This window comes from Papaver somniferum, chromosome 5 (genome assembly GCF_003573695.1).
Source record: "Papaver somniferum cultivar HN1 chromosome 5, ASM357369v1, whole genome shotgun sequence".
Classification (NCBI taxonomy): domain Eukaryota; kingdom Viridiplantae; phylum Streptophyta; class Magnoliopsida; order Ranunculales; family Papaveraceae; genus Papaver; species Papaver somniferum.
This window is the reverse complement of record NC_039362.1, coordinates 89,610,363-89,631,771: the sequence shown is the minus strand read 5'-3', so window position 1 is coordinate 89,631,771 and position 21,409 is coordinate 89,610,363.

The window sequence follows — 21,409 nt, the reverse complement described above, 5'->3', positions numbered from 1 at the left end:
CGACATCATCAGCCAAGACGGTTTGTTGGTATTGACTCCTTCCTCCATGAACCTTATATTCCAATGGCTGTTGACGACAAGGAGTTCGGGAATGATAAAGAATTTCTCAAAGACATTGTTTCCTAGTATGTCTTATTTTTGGTTTAGTTGGAAGAATAACTAGTGCTTTGAATAGCAATGATTGTGACTACACATAGCTATTATTTTCATCTTCTTGTATTATTTTTTAGGTTTATTGGTTTTAAATTCTAAAAATATTTGGAGGATGATGTTTTTGCAGTATTAATCTTTATGATTTGTTATATTGCAACTTGTTATTGGATATGTATGTTTGCGTCCGTGAACTTGAAGGTCCCATACTTTGCCAAAAGTAAAGTCCTTCGTGTTCGGTATTCACGTACTGGTAAAAGGATGAATGGACTTTTGACAAATACAAAAGTTAAGCCTATATTGTCAATTATGTTGATGGAAGATAGGTTAAAATCTTATGTTTTCAAGGATTATGTCAATTATTATTGTTATGCAAATAATGATTGAAGATAAAATGAATCCTTGTGTATTCCACAGTATTGATCATCCCTGATCCATATTCGTATGTATTACTGTGAGGCTCCGTAATGTGTCTTATGTTGAGCACGATACCACCAAGTTGATTATTTTTTATTATCTTTGTTGGTTGTTCCGTAAGTTACTTTATGTTGAGCATTTTGAACTAAATTAATCATCTTGTTTGGTTATTTAGTTATTGCTCCGTAAGTTTTCTTATATCGAGCAAAACAATTGACAATTAAATTGATTACTTTCGTAATTAGTTTGGTTGTGTATTCCAATTAGATTAATTATGGGTTCTCTTGTAATTAATCTAGTTGAGTATTTTTGTGTCTCCATGAGTTTTCTTATGTTGAGCACAAACAATTGAATTGATCACTTTTTGTGTTTGATTTGATTGCGTATACTGATTAAATTAGTCACGGGTTTTACTTGTGATTAATTTGATTGAGTTTTTGGATATACAAAATCATTCTTATGGTTTTTGGTGTCCAATAAAATCCTTCTTTTCTTTTGAAATTAAGGTCGCTCTTGTTGTTCTTTCGGGAATGACATCAAATGGAGGAGAGTTCTTTTGAACTTGTGCTTAATGGTCTTATCTTGAGGGGTGTGCGGTTGTATAATTTTAGAGGAGTTATCTTGTATCTTTAAACCCCTTGATAAATGCTATTAGCTTCGGCTATATGATTGCATTCAAATAAGATGATGTGTGTTCTTTCTTTTTAGTCATGAAATGTCTCTTACGGAAATTCCATTATGATCCCGTTCTTGTACCTTTGCCAATTTTATTGACAAAAAGGGGGAGAATTAATATATAGTTCACACTAAAAATACATATGGTCTTCGGGTTATTATGTAAGGGGGAGTGATTTCCATGTGAGATGGAGTATTGACTAAGGGGGAGTGATACATATCACCATAGTATTATTGTTGAAGTTGTGATACAATTGAACTTTGACGTTGTGTAATAATACTATGACACTGTATAACAATGATCGAGACCGATGCTTTCTCATTGTTATAGCTACGGATCTTCAACAGCGGTGATGCTAAACTTACAACCTTTGGGATCATTGAAGTACGTGGAAGTGACGAAGATTTCGAGGAATGTTGAAGATTAGACATGTGGAATAGGAGCTACTTAAGTTTCTTTATCTTTTTTGTATTCCATATGTATTGATAGTTTTGTCACTAAAATTGACAAAGGGGGAGATTGTTAGAGCATTGCTCGGTCGAACTCGCATGCGTTTCTATCTCAAGCATGTTTGTCAATGTTACTGATCAAAACTATAAGTCTTGATTTCTAGTCTATTATAGCTAAGTCTCGGACTAGGATAGAAAGTGTAGTTGAGCTCAAGGACTTCATGGCGATTCATCATACAAGTAGAAGAACTACTCAAGGAACCGGTGGAACTTCTCGACAAAAAGGTATGTGAAGACTTGAAATTATCTGTCACTCAAAAGTTTATCTACTCTATCTCCTACTTCTTGAGACAAAAAGTCGTATGCTATATATATAGACTTTGATTATACACATTTGGTATTTCGAGCCGAGTATACCTCGCCTATCTATATCTCGAAATATGTGTTGGTAAGCTTTTCGGTTCGACCAAGTTTATCTTTACCTAGTGACGAAAGTCATGATATGTTTCAATCGTCTTGAAAATTGCTTTGACGAGAAATGGTGAAACAACTATATAACGTCCTCTAAGAATGTTTCAATGATTGGAATGAGAGTTTAGATTACATAAACAATGATGGACATAAGCATTGTTGTGGAAACACATTTATGTATAAGTCCTATTCCTTGAACCAAAGTTTGCGAACTTTGTTGATCAAGAGAAACCAGAAGAATGGCTTGTTGCCAAGTCCGAGAACTCAGTTCGCGAACTGCCGAAATTCTCAAACCCGAGAATTTCTGCTGGAGTTGAAAAACTACTTGCATGAGCTAAGTCCGCGAACCGGCCAAGTTCTCATCTTGAGAATTTCTGCTGGAGTTTGTAAACTCTGTCCGGTTTCTTAAGTCCGCGAACCTAGTGTGCGAACTTAAGAAGGTTATATATCTGAAGATGATTTCTGAACTTAAACTTTAAAAAGACTAAGGAATGCAGTTTCCAAACCGTGGCTATAAAAGTTCATGAACCGATTCAAGTGAATCAAATCATCTTTGCTTCAATTGTGTCTTGTGTAGTTACATAAGATTTCCTTGCAATTGAACAACTCTCTAACTAGTTCATTCGAGTCATTTGAACTAGTTATGGTGAAGAAGAACATGGTTGATATGAAATGCTCATATGGCTAACCTTTTGGTTAACTATTGTTGAACCAACAATGTACACGTTTGGGTACGGTTAACAAACCTTGAAGCGTGCAGTTCATTTGTGTATAACAAGCTAAGTTTTCGATCTAATGGTTGAGAAATATTAGATTGAATCTAAATCAGGTTTTCATCTAACGGTGAATATGGATTGCTTTGTTACCAAGGCAAACCCCTGATTTGAAAGACTATATAAAGGAGACATTTAGTATTATGCAAAACTAATCCCCACACCTTACGTATGATACTAGTTTGCATAATAGAGTCGATTCTCCTTTAACCTTTGGTTTTCTTCTTCTAAAACCAGGTTAACGACTTAAAGACTTCATTGGGATTGTGAAGCCAGACCGATACTACTTTTATCGTAGTTGATTGATATTGATTGACACTTGGATATTGGTCTTTGGTACCATCCAAGTTATTCCTTGTATTTGATTAATTAAGAGAGAGATATAAACTCGTTGATATACTTTTAATTGATTGATTCTTGTTGATTCTCTTAAAAGTATATTCGAGTTTGTCCATACAGATTGATAAGCGAAATTTTGGGTGGTGTTGTTAGACCCCCGCTTTTTCACTATGACACTGTATAACAATGATTGAGAGCATTTGTTTTCTCATTTTTATCGCTACGGATCTTCAACAACTATGATGCTGAACTTACAACCTTTAGGATCATGGAGTACTTGGAAGTGAAGAAGATTTCGAGTCGCGTTGAAGATTCCAATAAGATCAAGCATTTGGATGAGAAGCTATAATTTTTATTTATTTTGTAATCCATATGTATTGATAGTTTTGTCACTAAAATTGACAAAGGGGGAGATTGTTAGAGCACTGCTCGGTCGAACTCTCATGCGTTGTTATCTCAAGCATGTTTGTCAATGTTAGTGATCAAAACTATAAGTATTGATTTCTATCCTATTTATAGATGTCTCGGACTAGGACATAGTTTGTGTAGTTGAGCTTAGACTTCACGGCGCTTATCACTTGAAGACGAAGAACTACTAAGGAGAGCTTGTGGAAATTCATCGACAAAAGGTATGTGGAGACTTAAACTCATCTATCACTTAGAAAGTCTATTTCTACTCTATCTCCTATATTGAGGCATAAGTCGTGTTACGATATAGTTTTCTCTATACACATTTGAGATTTCGAGTTGAGTATATCTCGCTTATATATTTCTCGAAATATGTGTTGGTAATCTTTTGCTTCGACCAAGTTCATCTTATATCATGAGAAAATTTTCGAGTAACATCTTACATGGTTTGTGTGATACAATCATTTGGTGTAAGACTTGGAATGTTTCGATAATGATTATTTCAATATCTTGAAAATTGCTTTGATGCTAATAGTGTATGTAAACGGCTATTGTCATTATAGAAGAATGTTTCAATGATTGAAATAAAGAGTTTAGAATCCTGTAACTATCTTTGGATATAAGCATAGTGTGTTCGCACATTAGTGTATAAGTCTGTGGATGGGGAAAAACGATTTGCTGGTTTTTACGAATTGAAGAGTCGACCGCGTGGATCCTCCTTAAACCGAGCGAAATGTTGAACCTCACACAGATGCACTGCAAGAAGAAAGTGCTTTAAGTTCGAGAGATCAATCTGTAAGACCCCAACCTAAACCAAGAACAATGGCCGTTCCAGAGTCAATTCGGTCACAAGAGAGGATGGGTTGATCTGTAAGAGGGAAGCTGAGAAATGTGTGAGATCAATGGTGATCTGAGATTGTAGGTGTGTTGTTAATTCAGCGTGAAAATGCTCTGAATGATTGAATTTTTCTCAATTGAGAGTAATTTCTGTGAGTTCGTGTAGATGACAGATTGTTTGTATGAACTTTGATGAGAAATTGCTCGTTTTGGCGAAATGTTGTTCGAATGTTCGAAAAACCGTTGTTCTTTCAATCAGGATTCAGAGACATTTTATAATGCCGGAGTTGAAAACACCATGATCCCATGAAGTGCGACAGTTGCTGGAATCAGAGAATGGGAAATGGGGAAATCGTGTTAAAACCAATTACTCATCATGCGGAGACTTGGTTAACTTTCCACCTACTACTTTTCTGATTCTTCCAACTGATTGCACGGCTTGCTCACATTCACATCGTGGGTGAACACACGTGTTGTAGACCGCCAGACCAAAACCCTAGTTAATATCCCCTATTTGACACGATTGAAATCTGGTGATTGTGGAGTCAGTTGCTGACTTTATGGGACGATGAGGCCATGTATTGTTGAGTTGAACATGATTAGCAAATGTTTCTAAACTCATGAATTCAATGTGTTTGCTGAGATGAGGTATCATCATAACCTAAGACGAGCAAACCTGTGTTGCTAAATTGTTGAATATTGATAGTTGAACCAATATTCTTTGATTCAAGCAAATATTGCTAGTCTGAGCGTATATTGCTAATTGAGTAAATATTGCAGGTTCGAGCGAATATTGCTAGTTCGAGCAAATATTGCTAGTTTGAACAAATATTGTTCTTTTGATGAATTGTTGGTAGCTGGACCAAATAAAATGTTAATTTAAGTTACTGACTGCTGAGTCGAGCACAATAAATATGAATATCAATCATGAAATCAACATAAAATTATCAGAGTGTTCGAATCTGCACAGAATCACGTTTCTGCAGAGCTCTGGATTCAAAACCCTAATTTTACCGAAATGATGATTTATTGCAAATCAACACGGGACCGACTACATGGGATGACGGGTTCACCACATAACGCCCAAATGCTTGAATGAGAAAAAATACCAAAGTCTCTTGGGGACCAGTTGGTGAAAGAATGATTAAATGTTGATTTAATCATTTACTGAAATAATGCTCGTGTGAGCGACAAATCATAAAACCTGTTTTATGGAAAATATGAGGGATCGGCCAAGAGGTCATGAGACCGGATCTTGGTGGCCGTGGGAACAGTAGATGGTCGTTTGAGCGAACTTCCAATTGTTTGGAAAGAGTTCGAACCTAATATGAGCAGCTGAGCAAATTAGGTTAAAATCATTAAAGCACGCAGAACCAGCTGTTTGCAAGCCTCAGGGTCACCCTTGGTCGGTCAAGGGGATGTGCCCATGTCACCGTGACGTCCGTGCTTCAGTCCTGAGAATTTTGATACTTTCTGATGCACGTTTGAGCAACATTTGGAGAAAATATGCAAAATCCATGGTTTTGCTGAAACCAGCAAAAATACATGAGATGATGGAAATAATAGATAAATATGAAATCACAAGGTGTGGGACCGGCCACGGCTAGGGCATGGCCGGCCGGCTGACACGCGGTCCCACATGCTTTCCCTAGTTTTATGTGATTTCATGTATTTTTCTTTAATTTTAAGAGAAATTCCATGAAACTGGAGAGTTTCGCGAAATTAGGGAACTTCCATGAGATGAGAGACATAAATTAAAATATAAAAGAGGGAATGAGAGTGTGAGACCGGCAATGGGCGCGGGTCCCAAGACACTCTTCCCAATTTTATGTAATTTTGATGATTTTAGATAACTTTTCATAAAATCAAAGGGATTTGTTGAAAACCAAGATATTTTGTTGAAATCAGGAAACCAAACACCAAATAATAATAAAATAGTGGGCGTGTGGGACCGACTAGGGCATGGTCGGCCGGCTAGTGCCCGGTCCCACAAGTTTTCCTAATTTTTTAATAGTTTTCATGATTTTAGAGAAAATACATGAAATTAGGTAATTTTAGGGAAAATTCATAAAATCAAGGAATTTTCATAATTTGAGAAAGAATAATAAAATAATGGGACGTGAGGTGTGGGACCGACGACGGCCAAGGCATGCGGCCGGCTGGCGGTCCCGCGACACCTTTCCCTAATTTTATTATTTTTGATAAAATCATGTGATTTAGATAAAATATATGAAATTAGGTAATTTTCATGATTTTAGGGAAAATTCATAAAATTAAGGAATTTTCATAATTTGAGAGAAATAATAAAATAATGGAGATGTGAGGTGTGGGACCGGTCACGGCCAAGACATGGTCGGCTGGTGCTCGATCCCGCGACACCTTTCTCTAATTTTATTATTTTTTGATAAAATCATGTGATTTAGATAATTTCTTTGAAATAAAGGAAATTTGCTCGAACAAGAGGATTTTCATGAGATCGTGAAAATGATAAAAATATGATAAAATATAAAATTGGACGCGGGACTGGTCACGGCATGACTGGCCGGCTGGTGAGCCTAGTCCCCTGGCGCTTTTGCTTAATATTTTATTATTATTATTTTCCCTCCCTATTTTGCATAGGTTCCTCGTTCTTTCGTATTTTTGAAATGCTCGTTCGTGCATTCAAAATGCTGGTCTGTGCATTATCTGCTAATTACATTTGCACCATTTTCGTCAGGGCTTATTCGATGCTCAGATGCCTGTTTCGTCGAATATTTATTACTAACCTGTGGAATTCTGCTGAGAAGAACCACGAATTGAAGTAACGAAATATAACGAGGAATCGTAGAATCTTGCTGGATATTCAGGAGATTAATTGACGACTCGTAGAATATTGCTGGATATTTAGACGATGGCTTGTAGAATATTGCTGGATATTCAGACGATTTGAGATAATTAATTGCTGGCTCTACACTAGAAGGGCTTCCTGTCTATGAGCATTAATTATCTGCGGGTTGAGCAATATGAACTTGCTGGAGTGTCATATTCCTCTTGCATAGTCGGGGAAAATCTGGTTACATCCCGAAGACGTTTTCGCACTATACTAGCAGACATGCTGTCTAGGAGCCGCCCAATGTTTCGATTCTATACAGTATGGGATGTGTCGTGGCTTCAGCTGAGAGACTACACATCTTCATCTTCTCTGAGAGACTTTCTCCATCAGAGGTGGCATGAGCTTTCATGCATAGAGACATGAGTCTCGATACTCATCCGATTTTCGGATCTGGAGTAATTACTTAAATTGCTCAGTTTTCGTAAGATATGACGCAGTCTCAGCTGAGAGACTACACATCTACACATACTCTGAGAGACAGCCTTCTCAGTCAGAGATTTACGGCATGAGCTTTCACGCTTTAATGAGAGACATGAGCCTCAATACTCATCCGGTTGCCGAATATGGAGTATAGTTTTACAATTCTACCCTTTGTCGAAAATCCACCATCTACAAAGTCCAAAACCGGGAGCCTAAAGTATGCATACTTGTGTGTATACAAAAAGGTTGTAGGAGACTGGGTAAGTATGCGTACCCGTACATATACTGGTGGACGTTCACGTCCATGAATTTCTGCTGAGTTTGAAAACCAAAACCAAACTCATCCAGTTACCTAAAGTGCGCGTACCCGTACGCATACTGGCGGAAAGTTCACGTCCGTGAATTTCTGTTGAGTTTGAAAACTAAGACAAACTCAAATCCGGTTACTTAAGTACGCATACCTGTACGTATACTTAAGTGGTTACTTTCTAAGATCGGTTGTACATGAACCTAAAACATTTATCAATAAGGAATGCAATTTTTGCAAACCGAGGCTATAATGTTCATGTATTGATTCGAGTGAATCAAACCGATTTTGCTTCAATTGTGTTCTTGTTTAAATCCATGAGAATATAGCAATTGAACAACTCTTTAACAAGTTTTATTTGAGTCATTTGAACTAGTTATGGTTAAGATGAATAAGGTTGATATGAGAGTAACCATATGGCTAACCTCGATTAAATATTTGTGAATCAACATGGTGTACATGTTTGGGTACGGTTACATAAACCTAAATAAGGGTACATTTCATTTGTGTGTAACAAGCTAAGTTTGATCTAACGGTTGAAAGATATTAGCTTGGTTGAATCAGGTTTTTCATCTAATGGTGATTGTTGAATGCTTTGTTACCAAGGTAACTAGAGTCGATTCTCCTTTAACCTTAGGTTTCTTCTCGAGACCCTGTAGGTTAACGACTTGAAGACTTCATTGGATTGTGAAGCCAGACCCAACTATTCTCTTTGTAGTTGCGTGATCTGATCTTGTTGTTTCTATCGTGATTGAGTGAAATTGTAAAATTGGCTTGAGATTTATATCTCCAATAGGCAAGATAGAAAAGTAATCACAAACACCTTTGCCTCATCGTTTGTGATTCCACTATAACTTGTTCGCTAGTCGATTAAGTTTATTGTGAGGTGATTGATAATACTAGGTTGTTCTTCGGGAATATAAGTCCGGTTTAACATTTAGTTCATGTTCACCTTGATTTATCAAAAGACGGAACAAAAAATCTTGGGTATTTCTGTGGGAGACAGATTTATTCAATCCTATAGACTTTTCTGTGTGAGAAGGATTTGTTTATCAAGTCTTCGACTTTGGGTCGTAGCAACTCTTAGTTGTGGGTGAGATCAGCTAAGGAAATCAAGTGCGTAGTATCCTGTTGGGATCAGAGACGTAAGGAGCGCAACTGTACCTTGAATCAGTGTGAGATTTATTCGGGTTCCACTACAGTCTAGTCCGAAGTTAATTGGTAGTAGCCTAGTGTCTGTAGCGGCTTAAGACAGTGTGGTGTTCAATCTGGACTAGGTCCCAGGGTTTTTCTGCATTTGCGGTTTCCACGTTAACAAAATTCTGGCGTCTATGTTATTTCTTTTCCACATTATATTTTGTTATATAATTGAAATATCACAGATTGTGCGTTAAGATCAATTAGAATATCCAACCTTTGGTTGTTGATTTACATTGATTGACACTTGAGCATCGGTCTTTGGTACCGTTCAAGTAATTCCTCTTATATTCAATCAGGATCGTAGATTTCTATTTGTTGATTGCAGATTGAATTAAGAGTTAAAGATATTAAACTCTTTGATATACTTTATTCTAGATTGAGTCTGACTGTCTAGTTGATTCTCTAGAAAGTGTATTGGAGTAAGTCCTCTCAGATTGCCAAACGAAATGTTGGGTGTGGTTGTTAGACCCCCGCATTTTCAAGAATATAAACAATTGAATAATTCTAGAACTAGTTTCATTTGAGTCATTTGAACTAGTTATAGTTAAGATGAATGAGGTTGATATGAAAGTGTTCATATGGCTAACTTTGGTTAACTATTGTTGAGCCAACAAAGGTGTACACGTTTAGGTACGATTACTCATATTTAAATGAAGTCACTTTTCATTTGTGTGTAAAAAGCTAAGTTCAATCTAATGGTTGAACGATATTAGCTTAAGTCTAATCAGGTTTTCATCTAACGGTTAATATTGAATGCTTTTTACCAAGGTAACATTGATTGCAAACCCTGATTTGAAGACTATATAAAGGAGAACTCTAGCAACTGGGAAACCTAATCCCAACACCTCCTGTGTGATACTAGTTGCGACTAGAGTCGATTCTTCTTTAACCTTAGGTTTTTCACGAAACCTTATAGGATAACGACTTGAAGACTTCATTGGGATTGTGAAGCCAGACCCAACTATTTTCTATGTAGTTGCATGTTCTAATCTTGTTGTTTTCTATCGTGATTGAGTACTATCTTCTCTAAGATTTTCTCGAGATTTGATCTCCGATAGGCCAGATAAAAAGTAGTCACAAACATCTTCGTCTCATCGTTTGTAATTCCAAAATATCTTGTTTCGCTATCATATGATTAAGATTATTGTGAGGTGATTGATATTTCTAGGTTGTTCTTAGGGAATACAAGTCCGGTATATCAATTGGTTCTTGTTCACCTTGAGATATCAAAAGACGGAAAAAAACTCATAGGTATATCTGTAGGAGACACATTTATCTATTCAATAGACTTTTTTGTGTGAGACAGTTTGGTTTATCAAGTCTTCGACTTTGGGTTGTAGAAACTCTTAGTTGTGGGTAAGATCAGCTAAGGGAATCAAGTGTGCAGAATACGGCGTGGTTCTAGAGGCGTAAGGAACACGACTTTACCTTGATCAGTGTAAGATTGGTTAGGGCTCAACTACATTCCAGTCCGAAGTTAACTTGGAGTAGGCTAGTGTCTGTAGCGGCTTCATACAGTGTGTTGTTCAAATCTGGACTAGGTCCCGGGGTTTCTCTGCATTTTCGGTATCCTCGTTAACAAAACTTCTGGTGTCTGTGTTATTTCTTTTCGCATTATATTTGTTTATATATATATCACAGGTTGTGCATAAGTCCAATCAATTGTGAATCCAACCTTTGGTTGTTGATTAAATTGATTGACACTTGGATACTGGTTTTTGATACCGTCCAAGTTATTTCTTATATTCAATCTGGATCGTAAATTCCTATTTGTTTGATTGCAGATTGAATTGAAAAATTGAGATATAACTCTTTGATATACTTTTCTTAAGATTGAGTCTGATTGTCTAGTTGATTCTCTTGAAAGTATATTAGAGTTAGTCCATACTGATTGCTAATCGAAATATTGGGTTTGGTTGTTAGACCCTCGTTTTTTCAATTGGTATCAGAGCAGGCAAACACGTTTAAGACCTTATAAGTCTGTGTTTGTAGCCGAAGAAAGGGATGCAGCCTAAGATAATAAACTGATGCTAAATCTTGTTAGAATCTAGGCTGATAGAATCAATCGGTTAAAGAAAGGGATGCAGCCGAAGATAGTAAACTGATTGTAAATCTTGTTAGAATCCAGGCTGATAGAATAAATCGGTTGAAGAACAATGTCGATGCACTTACCGGTATAGTAAAATATCGTGACTCTAATTTAAAGGCTCTTAGTGAGGAAAACAGCAAAGCTTTCTCCTCACTCGAGGTAAAACTCAAAAAAGATGCCTTGGAAATTGAACATCTTTTGAGTAAACTCTCTTTTCGAGGATGTTCTAAAGAGTCCACTATACTAATCGCTTCTGTCTCAACTGAAAATTCAGTTCCAGAAGCTAAATCGCAATCTCTTCCGATCAGAAATGATGTGCTTGTATCTTCCTATAATCAAGGAAACTTCACATCACTCGGTAGAAAGAAATTGAAAAGACGAGGGTACCCAAATATACCACAATCTTAAACTTTTCCACCTATAAGTCCTCTTACCGAAAGTGATTGTCTATGGACTAAGTCGAGACAATACAACGAATAGGTATTCACATTTTGTGTGATCCTCTATGGATACGAGATCGAGACAATACAACAATCAAAGTGTGATTACGTGATAATAGGTTCGGACTTAACCAAACTCTATAGGATCACTATCAAGTAATACGGAGTTAATATTTATGTAATTTACTTTAAATTATAATAACAACAATTATAATTGCGGAAAACAAAAGTGAATGACACAACAAGATTTTGTCAACGAGGAAACCGCAAATGCAGAAAACCCCCAGGACCTGGTCCAGAATTGAATACTCTCAGAATTAAGTCGCTATAACAAATCAAACCAACTTCGTATATTTGAGACCAAGAAACTAAACCTATAGTTCACCTAGTTTCTTCAGTATCCCTGCGTTTCCGCCATTCAGTAAGTGCACGCACTGGAACAATTCCTTTGGTTCGTATTCCAAACAGTAAAGGAACAACAAATATGTTCGGTAACAACTCTATTCAATCTCGGTGATATGAGTTAGACAAAGGCTCTTCTGTTTAATCTGATAAACTCCTTTGTCGGGTTTAGACCTATATATCCAACAACTACCAAAGTAGCAGAGTTTAGATTTCGCAATCAAGTATAGAATCTACCAAGATACTATATAGTGATGTCGATCTACGCAACTAATCAATCGAATCTATCAAGGATAAACCGATTATAGTTGGATCCCAGCCGATCAAGTTTTGTGCACACCAAAGATTATGAAACCAATAAGAAATCTTCTTTGTCTTCAAATCTTTAATAAACACCTGTACACCACAACTTGAATCTCTTGTTATCAATCACGCACAGAACGAAGTCTGTTAACAATGGATTATCACAAGACGTCTTTAGATCTACAAACATTTCTAAAGATCCCGTCGACACTTAGATCTAGTTTGAGTGAATCTTATATCAGAAGAGAAGATTCTCAAGAATAAACAAACTAGGTGCAATCAAAGTTCAACAACCGTTAGTCAATCAAATCGAAAACTAATAATACTGTAATTATCTAGTTTCCCACCAACGGTACTCGTAGAGCTTCTTGATCCCACGGAAGTCTTTAAACGAGCGGTCGTAAGAGATTTCGCCTAATTAGGATACTTTCCTCTCCGAATAGACGGCTCCACCAGTAACAACACAACAAGGTAGTTTTGCTGGCTCTTAGGATAGTTTGTTCGAAATGCAAACTTGGGTATTTATAGACCAAGGAAGTTTGGACACCAAGGAATTTCCAAAACTGAAAATATTCTCAAGATATGCAATATATTTCCCAAATCGGTTTTCATAATTCCTAGAAATGCTCTGTACAAAATTAACCGAAATCCTACTAGAAAATCTCCAATTAGTAAATGCACATTACCAATTTTTATTTTCCATAGATATGCATTTTAATTGCTGATAATTAAAAGCATATAAAATTAACAACCTTAATTAAAAGATTCTCAACTTATTTCGGTCAGGGATCTCCTTGAGTTATTAAGGAATATCTTTGAACAATAAAAGATAAGAGTTACTGAATATGTTCAAAGTATGTCGACAGCTTATTTCTTTCTAAATCCTTTTTCATATTTACAATCTTGGAACCGATTATACCACACTTCCAAACAAGTTTAGAACTGGTTCATCTGATTTCCAAGAACTATGTGATTGATCAAATATCAATACACTAATCATGGGTTTACGGTTCTACCAAACACAAGGATCGGTTTTACCTTAATATGGTTTCTGGGACCGGTTACATCAGTTACCAGGATCAGTTACGTCAATTACCAGGACCGGTTACCATATTCTCATGGTATTACTTGTGATCGGTCACACCAGTTATCAGGATCGGTTACACCAATTACAAGGATCGATTACACACTCTTTTGTGATCGGTCACACCAATTACTAGGATCGATTATACTAATTACTAGGATCGGTCACACCAATTACAAATATCGATCATACCATCTTAGGTGATTACTTAGGATCGGTTGTATTAATAAAAGTCATACCAATACATAAGTCAGGCATTGTGACTAGTTTTACCAAGATACATAACAAGTTACGATCGGTTTTACCAACTCACACATATTGGTAATCCAAATATATGCAATGAATAACAATACCAATAAGCCTAGTGATTTCCCTTTCGATTCATAAAACAAGTTCATGAATGTACTTCCTTTAAACGAATGTAAACATTGTTTCCTATGACGACATCTTCACTCATACCCATACACATAATCACAATAGCATTCATACGATGATGTCGATGTCTTATATATGAAGTTCAATAGATAAGCATTATACTTTGTATTCTAATTCCTTAACACTATGTCTACTAGAGTATAATCATTCACAGCTTCGCATTTATGTTTTCAGTATAGCACGACTTGAAAGATACGTTAGGAATGAAATAGTTCAAGTCACAATATTACTAACCTCAAAAGGAAGGATGATGTTGTCGATGTAGCTTGTTGCTTCTTCACATTCTTCAAGTCTTCGAGTAATACTTGTATGTCTCATAATCCTAATCTTTCAATCCTAACCTATACGAAGTTGTCTCTAGTACATAATCAAGCGACTCTTTAATTGAGTTTTGATTCACTGAAATATGACAACGAAACTTGACATACCAACGCTTGGTGGGTTCAACCGAGCTATGGATAAACAAATTACAAAAATTCATTATACATACGCTTGATTCCAAGTTTCCACATCACAATAACCTGCATATATTCAATCCAAAAATGGCGATGTTGACATTTAAATAACAAAGCTAACACTCCCCCTAAAGCTAAGATAGGTAGATTTTCAATCCGCACATCTTTGTTATTTCCCTTTTGTAGTAAAAATAACTACAATCATCATATGATATGTTTCTCCCCCTTAGTCAATGCTTTACTCTTTCGTTAGATATAACGTTTAAGCACAATTGTCCTTTCCTTAGTGATTACAAATCACTTGTTTACTCCATATATTTCTCCCCCTTTTTGTCACAAAATGACAAAGGTCCGAGCAAATACCAAAACCGAAAGGATCTTACAATCTAAAAGAATTGTACAACCTATAAGAGTTAAGCATGAAGGTTTCACATACCACTTTAGATGACCAATATCAAAACCGAAACTACAAGTAATTTGGTTTTAATATGTGTTTGTGGGTGAAAACCGTTTCTGCTGATTTCGGTAATTTCGTGTGAGTGCGGGTGAGAAACAAATCTAAACCCAAAACAATGTACTGCACATGAGTAATTTTGATTCGAGAGATCAATCTGTACAATCCTTGCCTAAACCAAGAAATGGCCGTTCCAGGCTTGCTTCGGTTACAAAGTGAAGAAGAAGGGTTGGTCTTAGGGAGGGAAGCGAAGAAAGTGTTAAGGCCAGAGTAGTTGATTCTGGAAGTGTGGGTGTTTTGCGACTTGTATCCGAAAGTTGAACTGGCGAGCTGAATGGAAAGCTACCAGGTGATTTCTGGATGTGTATTGTTCTCCTGGACAAAAACTTGTTCTTTGGTGGAAATAGGTGAAACCTATTTATACAAGTCGTAATAAAACGTACCCTGGACTCGTAAGAAGTGGAAGCGGTTGAGTGGTGGAAAAGTGGTAACCGGTAACGCCTGGAATTGATGTTTCCATAATGAAGATGCATTTCACCACTTATTTTTTGTCATTACTAACCGCGTCACTCTTATGACACTTTCTTGTAACGGGCGTATTGCACGCCGCACGCTGTAAACCGCCAGACCAATACCCTGATGAGCATCCCCCAGTTTGTGACATGTTTTAATGTCTCGAGTGTTTTCATTGGAAAACGTGTAACATGTTGCTATATGCGGAAAGTTAAGATAGAGAGGCTTGCCGGTTCAATGACGACCTTCGACGACCGAGATTTTGCATCTCAGGAGGAAGGGAAGCCGTTGATCGCGGCTATCTTTCGTTTGGCGGCTAATGGCGTGGCCGTGGTGCTGGCATGGCTTGTGCATGACTTTGGCGTGGCCAAATTAGGGTTTGGCAAAAACCGTGGAATTTGTCACTGCGGCCAAAAGTTGCCACAGGCTTGGTGGCGAACTTGTACGGCTGAGATGCACACCTCAGGAGGAAGGGTAGCCATTGATTATGGCTACCTTTCGTTGGTGGCCAGAGGCGTGGTAGCGTGGCTGGCATGCCTTGCGCATGCTTTTTGGCATGCGCGTCTGGTAACCGCGTCTGGCGAGCGCGTCTGGCATGCGTGTATGGCATGCGTGTGTGGAAAGCGCGTCTGGCATGCGCGTCTGGCAAGCGCGTCTGGCATGCGCGTCTGGCAAGCGCGTCTGGCATGCTGGCGTTTTTTGGGAAGCTTGCGTGTTTTGGGAAGCCAACTTAGTATGGCGACCTTTTTGAGGCCATGGCAAGTTTTGGAGCACCCCGATTGGTTGACGGGAAGTGGGGCCAGCATGCTAGGGCGTGGCCATACTTCCAACGCGCGGTGGCGGATTTGAAGCGACTTGATTGGTCGACGGAAAGAGAGCCGGCATGCTAGGGCGCCGCCGCACTTTTAGGCGTTGTGGAGGATTCGGTTTCCTAGCTTGTTTAAGCATGGTTTCGACTAACGGGGTCCGGTATGCTGCGGGGCGCGAAATCCTAATTTTCAAATTAGTTGGGTTTATGAGTTCTTGCGAGTTATCACAATAATTATATGGATTTTGTATGATGCCATACAAAAATCTTTATCTACAGAATGCAGTGTGCTTTCTGTATGAGCATTTCGTGCAATGGTCTTAACTTTGGTACTTAGAGGTTCATGGTACTCCTCTGCGAGTGAACATAAATCTGTCATGCCATACCGATTAAGGGTTCTGCTGGGGAACATAGCACAGGGAAGTACTCAGTGAATCTCGTATTGGCGAGGTGCCGAAATTTACAGAGTGTATGGATAAAAGTGTATTGAGCGGCTCAATAAATAAGTTGGTGGAGAGGTTAGTACTCGCAGCACCGCTTCCTTGCAGAATGGCGTCACATCTGATGCAAGGTTTCACGATTTTAACCCTAAGCTGAAAACCACCATCAACATTAAGTCCCATGCTTAGCACGTAACAGTGGCATTGTTGCGAGGTAAGCATGAGATGGTGACAGGCGAGAGCAAAATCGAGAGAGAAACATGTGAACAGATCGCCAAGGAAATTTAACTAACCTTTAGTGGAAGACATGAGAAATCCGTGATCCTTGAGATAGCGGATTTTGCATAGATTCATCTTGGCCATGGGTCGTTGGTACCGCTAGCTTGAAGCAGCGGATGGGCAGCTAGCTGAAGTAGCGGATGGAATGGCTAGCTTGGACACGGCTTGGACAAGGCTTGGCTTGGCGCGGCTTGGATGCGGCTTGGCTTGAGCGTGGAAGGCTTGGCGCGGAGATGACGCTGGCTAGGCGCGGAAACGATGGTGTTGTCTTGAGACGCGCGCTTGGGATAGGAGGATGGCGCGGGTTAAGTTAGAATGACTCGGACATGAAACCCTAATTGTTTCGTATAAAGAAATATCTAATCCAGCTGGTATCACGCGTGTGAAGCCTTAATTCACGGCTGGTAAAAGATTTTCTGCTGAATATAAAAGGTGACCCTGAATCCTTCGCCCATACAAATCATCATAAAAATCGCGTCCATCTTCCCCACAGGTATTGTATCTTGTTTCTTCCCCTAGTTCCATTTTTTCTTCCTCATCATGTAGATTGCTGGTACAAATGTGGTAAAAAAAAATATTTGTAGCATATAATGGGATCTTCCAGTGATGATCGTACCTCTTCGGAAAGAAATTCTGAACCCGACGAAACCCAGTTTTCTTCTCATGAGGAGGTATTAAACATAATTGATTCTCTGTTCCGTGAGGCTGATGAGATTATATGATACATGTCTCTCGCCCATTTATGCAGAGTACATATATGTGTTCAGACTCTCTTGGCTTTAGTGGACATGGAGGAAAGATGGAGGCACGATGAAGAATCCCGGCTTGTCTGGAGATCTCAGAGAAACAAAGATTTTCTACAACCCAGTGCTATGGCTGAACGATTCTCCTATCGGTTGAAGCGGCGGAAGACTGAGTTCATGAAATTTTTAGGTGAGGACCAGTTTAACTACCCTGTCCATGATGGTATCGTAATCCTTGACTTTGATGCGGAAGAACCGGGACATCCTCGAGAAGTAGCTGAAAAGGCTCATGGGGAAGACGTCGAAACGATTTACAAAACTGAAACAACTTCTAGAGTGGACTCCGAAACTGCTGTCAGTGGTGTTGACGCAAACGCTGAGGGTGTCGTCAAGGAGGACGAGGAGACGGAGGCAATGTGTGCTGGAGAAACTGGAGAAGCTACGGAAACATACGCTGGGACTGCTGTTGAAGCAAACGCCGGACAGGAAGTGGAAGCTGCTGCTGTGGTAGCTTCTAGATGGGACGCTGCGGTTGCTTCTGCTGAGGCGGCTTCTGGATGGAACACCGAGGTTGCTGCTTCCGAGGCGGCGTTTGGATGGAACGTTTGCTGTCAGAAAGCGTGCTGCGGAGAGTGCTTGAAGAAGCTCTGATGAAGGCGTTATTGATCCAGGCGTCTGCCGTTAACGACCAATTTTTTCCACTTTTGCTATTTCTTTTTAACGTGTAGCCTCTTTTGACTTTCCAGAAGTTTGATTTTAATTTCTTGCTTTCATGGTGGAGTTAGGGTTTCTTCAAGTAACATTCCGTCATTCAGCTTTTATGGTTTCACATCTTTGAATGAATTATTAAAACCTTCATATTGTTTATGAGATTTGGAGCCGAATATTCTTGAAGAAGATATTTGTTCTGCCGCCTGATGATCGTCTTCCTTGCATATTTCCTTCTTGAGTATTTTTGAATAGGTATTTTTGTGGTGGTTTGATTTCTCTGGTTTTCAATTGACGGATAATGACTCTGTGAGAGTTTTAGGTTTACTTGGTATTTTTCCTTTAAGGGGAAAAATTTTCAAGGAAAGATGTTCTTTAATTAGAATTGAAAATTCTACTCATGAATGCAAGCAGTGCAATCATTTTTGAGGAGTTACAAACATTGCATGAAAATGCTGAAAGAAATGCTGAAGGAGAACGTTGGAGGTGAAGGTAGCACAACGTTTTAGGTATTGAAGGGTTTGAGCCATCGCGAGTGAATCGTGACACCTTCCAATTTGTCGTATTAATGAGCTTGCAGTAACCACCCAAGATAACATCAGCCACCAGATATGGATCGTCTTCCTTTTCTTTAGGCGGACCGGGTCTAGTGGCCATCTTTACTGTAATGTTCCCAACTTGAAATGAGGTCATCTTGACTACTACATCTCCAATTTGAAATTGTTTGGAGCGTTGCGCAACCAACTTGATTGAACTCGTCATGTTTGGCTGTGACAGCTTCCAAATTTTTGACAAAGTACTTGAAAGGCCCAACATCCCATTCACATCTCTTAATGACGTCTGGGTTGGTAATCGGACCGAGTCCCCATGCTTGGCCGAGAAGAGAGATGACTGGGTGCAGAAATGGTTGTGTAACCAGACTTACTTGTGTTCGGAATCTGCGGATGAACGTCGACGGGATTTCTCCAGGCAATTGAGTTACATTGGTAAGTTGTTGATATGGCAGCATGTAATCTTCAAAGTTGGACGGCTTTTTGGAAATTTTTTCGGGTATCGACATCGGCAGAGGGGATACCCCTAACTTCGCTTTGTTACCGTGTACCCACGTACGCCCTAGAATCATGTCGTAGCTTGATAGTTATTTGGAAATGTAGAATTTTCCATGTGTTAGAGTGTCTCCCACCTTGATTTCAAGATTGATGTATCCATACGCGTCTATCGCCTCTCCTTCCAAGTTTTTGACCATGGTTGGGGAATGGGTGGCCTCCTGCTTCAAAACTCCCGCATCTCTCAGAGTTTTGATGGTAATGATGTTGAAGTCAGAAGCCACGTCGATGAATGTGTTATCGAGCTTGGCGTTCCTCAGATGAACTGTGGTCAGCAGTCCCCAGTTGTATTTTCCGGCACCGCTTCCTGGGAGAGTTTGGGGTTCTGGCGTGGTTTCTTCAGTAAGAAAGAGTCGCTTCCCGATACAACACGATTAAGGGTTGTGAAGATGTCTTGACATTGTGCCTTGGAGAGGTGGAGAATTTCCCACACATGTTGCATCATGGATTGCACAGTTTCGTGTACAGAGTCCCTAGAGACCATGCAACTCCTGACTGGAATTGGATCTCTGTGAGCTCTTTCATTGTCTAGTTGAAGCTTCCCTGCTTCTATATTTTCTTTGAATATATCCTTCAGCTTGTTGCAGTTACTGGTCGGGTGGTGGACAAATCTGTGGTAGCAGCAATATCTGGGGTTCTCCATTTCCGCTTCAGTTGGTGGGAGCCTGATAGGAGGTAGCCTGATGGCGTCGTCTTGGATCCATGCTTCCAAGAGTTCAATCAATTCTTCGATTGGAAGCGGGAAATCCAAGACATTTCCTCCAGCCTCTTGATGTCGCATGGGAGCGTTAGCGGTGGTCTTCCGTGGCAGAGCTTCCTGTCATACTGGCGCTGCGCGTTTGGATGGCTATTCTGTTGTAAAAGCCTTCCTTTTTCCTCCTTCTTCTACCACGCTCACAGAGGAGGGACCAGTGTTGTATTGCTTATTGATGAGGCGTCTATTTCCTCGATTTTCGCGTGCGCCCTCGCTTCTAGTTGGCCTGGTTCTTTCCAACAACGCTGGTGTTATTGTGGCTGACCGTTTTGCGGCTTCATGAGGCTCAGAGAATGTCTGGAATTGCAGATTCTCTAGTAAAGCGCGGTAGATGGGAATCATGCCATTGATACAGGAGTCCACCATTTGTTTTTCGGTCACGTTTGGGTCATGACAATCGAGCGCTTGATTGTAACCGAGTTCTACCATCTTGAGATCGGGGTTGAAAAAATGAAATCGGGAATTGGAAATTGATATTGTAACCGAGAGATTAATCTCCCACCGTGGTCGCCAATTGTTTGTGGGTGAAAACCATTTCTGCTGATTTCGGTAATTTCGTGTGAGTGCGGGTGAGAAACAAATCTAAACCGAAAATAATGTACTGCACAGGAGTACTTTTGATTCGAGAGATCAATCTGTACAATCCTGGCCTAAACCGAGAAATGGCCGCTCCAGGCTTCCTTCGGTCACAAAGTGAAGGAGAAGGGTTGGTCTTAGGGAGGGAAGCGAAGAAAGTGTTGAAGCCAGAGTAGTTGATTCTGGAAGTGTGGGTGTTTTATGACTTGTATCCGAAAGTTGAACTGGCGAGTTGAATGGAAAGCTACCAGATGATTTCTGGATGTGTATTGTTCTCCTGACCAAAAACTTGTTCATTGTTGGAAATAGGTGAAACCTATTTATACAAGTCGTAATAAAACGTAACCTGGCCTCGTAAGAAGTGAAAGCGGTTGAGTGGTGGAAAATTGGTAACGGGTAACGCCTGGAATTAATGTTTCCATAATGAAGATGCGTTTCACCACTTATTTTTTGCCATTACTAACCGCCTCACTCTTATGACACTTTCTTGTAACGGGCGTA